Source organism: Amphimedon queenslandica, unplaced genomic scaffold (genome assembly GCF_000090795.2).
Source record: "Amphimedon queenslandica unplaced genomic scaffold, v1.1 AMPQUscaffold_8803_Cont19257, whole genome shotgun sequence".
Taxonomy (NCBI): Eukaryota; Metazoa; Porifera; class Demospongiae; order Haplosclerida; family Niphatidae; genus Amphimedon; species Amphimedon queenslandica.
In genome coordinates this window covers 1-2,823 of record NW_003550924.1, presented here as the reverse complement: position 1 = coordinate 2,823, position 2,823 = coordinate 1, and the positions used below count along the sequence as shown (strand labels likewise).

Genomic DNA, 2,823 nt, shown 5'->3' with positions numbered 1-2,823 from the left:
CGTGAGAATTACTTCACAAAATCAAATTATTACAGTACAAGATACCGGTAGACGGCATAAATTCGTGAAAATTAAATCCACAAAGTTGATTTTTAGGCAAATTTGCAATATTTACGGCCCTCGATCATGTAGACGACTATGATACATGTACATGTATGGGTATACATTATTATCTTAATTTCTCTTCCCATTAGTTCAAATAGCAACTGTTAAAAGAAATGCCAGTCTAAAGAACACTAAACCAGTAAGTAACCTAATCTCATTCACAATACTAACCATCACAACACTGGTATTAACATGTATAGTACCCATTACATTACTCCTCATATTAATTAATGTAATTGTATCAAAGTTACTGACAGGTGTCATGGATAATGTCATTTTAATTACATGTACATGTACATGTACATTGTATATGTACAAATGTATAATTATTGTATGTACATTTTTAGTATTTTTAGTAGAGGATAAATAATTTTAAGGTACATGTACATGTACTTTAGTTAGTGAATACATTTAAATTTGTTAGTTGTTTGTTTGTTTAGTTATTGTTAGGTAGAGTGGCCACGCTGGCTTCATGGACTAACTGAAAAACAAAGATTAATCTGTGCATGAGTAATTATTAATTTTAATAATATTTATTATTATTATTATTATTATTTCAGGTACAAGGTATTATTTCTAGATGTACTTTTTCCGTTAAATATTAAGAAAATAATTTTTGTCGATGGCGACCAGGTATACAATTTAGTTATAAAATTAATAATAATTATAATTAATTATAAATAATTATAAGTGTTTAATTGTTATAATTACATGTAGTTATAAATAGTTATAAAAGTTATTGATAGTTATAAATAGTTATTAATGGTTATTAATAGTTATTAATGGTTATTAATAGGTGGTTCGTACTGATATGAAGGAATTGTTGGAGGAGCCATTGGATGGAGCACCTTATGGATACACTCCTTTACGTGATAGTCATACTGATATAGATGGATTCAGGTAATTAATGATATGTATTTAAATAACAAATTTTGTCAATAATGGGAAGGAGACAATTTTTGTTTTAATCATTTTTTAATACTATGTTCTTATGTTGTGTAGAAAGTTTGAGCTGATATAATCTGAATTAGATTTTTTTAAGAATTTTTAAAATTGCTCAAAAAAATCAGGCCAAAGTCCCTGTACTACAGGGTCATAATCATTGGCCAAATTTTGCCAAAAATGAAAAGCAAAAAAGTCTTTATTTTTTATAATTGGTACATATACATGTACATGTACTTGTGTTGTGTAGAAAGTTTGAGGTGATTCTAATCAAAATTGGCTTTCTTATGAATTTTAAAATTTACTCATGCTTTATGTGGAAACCCTAGAAACAGGCTTACAAAATGCAAAGTAAAGGTAAATTTTGGCAAATTTTGTGTCAAATTCAAAGCTTTTTTGTATGGAAAAGTCAGATTGCCCATGCAATTTTGACTGTTACCTTAACTGCATAAATCTAGCTTTGCATGCAATTGTGGTTACTAACTTGCTGAGACAAATGGAATATGTCTCTTTTACCCTATTTTTCATCTTTCATTTCTCTGTCTCTCCCTCTCTCTCTCTTTCCCTCATGTGAATAATGTACGTGTTCTTGCCATGAGGGGTGTGGTCAATTTGGAGGCTCATATATTTTTTAATTATTTTGTCCTTTTAATAGTATAAATTGTTTATTAATAAACTTAATATGTATATGAAATAATTACACAAAGTGTAATCTGTTTTCAATAGTTTTATAATAAGGTAAAGAAGAACAAGTTTGTTTATGTTTCTTGTCTAGATATAGTCTCCTTAGTGTTTTATTGGTCCTGAGAGATTCCATCAGTACCAGTACTCCATCAGTATCAATGTTAGTATATTGGAGCCAAAGGAGAGATAGTGTGTGGTTGTGGAGTAAAAGTTCAGCTAGTGACTGAGCACTGGTTGAAGTGATGTCAGGATTGTTATAAAGAAATAAGCCAGTAATTGTTTTATTATTAATTAATGATTGTGTTAGTGCAATGACTCCATCATCATTGATGGAATCAGGACTGATCGATAGTGCCTCTAATGAAGTATTGTTTATCATTTTGTGTGACAGACATCATCAAGTATACAATATCAGGTGATGAGTGATGGAGGGAAATGGTTTGATGACTGTCCGTTAATTGACTGATCACTTCCTGACATTGACCTGCTGATGGTTTAGTGAGGGTTACATAACTACTGCCCCACTCCACCTTTCCAGTCTCTTCTCCTAATAATAAACACAGTCAGTCAGTTAATGTGTGTATATTATTATTTTAATACAGTATAATAGGTAAAATGATATTATTATATTATTTTATTAATGATGTTTGTTTGTATGTTGTTCCAGGTGATGCTGGTTTTTGTACCAGTGAGTGCATTACAGCTGCTAGGATGGAATGGGTGGGGTCTATCTTTTATCATGTGACAGGAAACAAAAATCAATTGTACATTTTATTAATGTATTGGAATCAATAATTATTGTCCCTCCCTCTCTCTCTCTTTCTAGTCCTTGGTCCATTATTCCAGTATATAATTCCATGGACAACAGAACTTCAAAGCACAAGCTAATGTAAGCATATGCCATTATACATGGATCTGGTAGTAAATTTTTTCTTTTTTATTTTTTATTAGGGGGCATACAATGATCTTAGCGTATAATAACTTATAATTCCTATATTTTTACAATTTTTGAGAGCATTTTGCCGTTTTTTGTGATATTTTTTTTATAAAATTTTTTACTCCTATACTCAATCGCTTGTACTTCTCTATACA

General features: G+C 30.1%; 3 long non-coding RNA genes across 3 annotated transcripts; all 3 read left to right on the top strand.

Moving 5' to 3' along the window:
• The first annotated feature begins 179 nt into the window (after positions 1-179).
• Positions 180-1,066, top strand: LOC109591163 (uncharacterized). Its single transcript, XR_002189688.1, has 4 exons — positions 180-244; positions 546-615; positions 666-738; positions 902-1,066. It is a non-coding gene; the product is annotated as an uncharacterized LOC109591163 (long non-coding RNA).
• Positions 1,067-1,708: 642 nt separating this feature from the next.
• LOC109591162 (uncharacterized) lies at positions 1,709-2,430 on the top strand. Its single transcript, XR_002189687.1, has 3 exons — positions 1,709-2,096; positions 2,147-2,293; positions 2,399-2,430. It is a non-coding gene; the product is annotated as an uncharacterized LOC109591162 (long non-coding RNA).
• A 1-nt stretch (position 2,431) lies between these two features.
• On the top strand, positions 2,432-2,776 carry LOC109591161 (uncharacterized). Its single transcript, XR_002189686.1, has 3 exons — positions 2,432-2,495; positions 2,558-2,620; positions 2,683-2,776. It is a non-coding gene; the product is annotated as an uncharacterized LOC109591161 (long non-coding RNA).
• Positions 2,777-2,823: the final 47 nt, after the last annotated feature.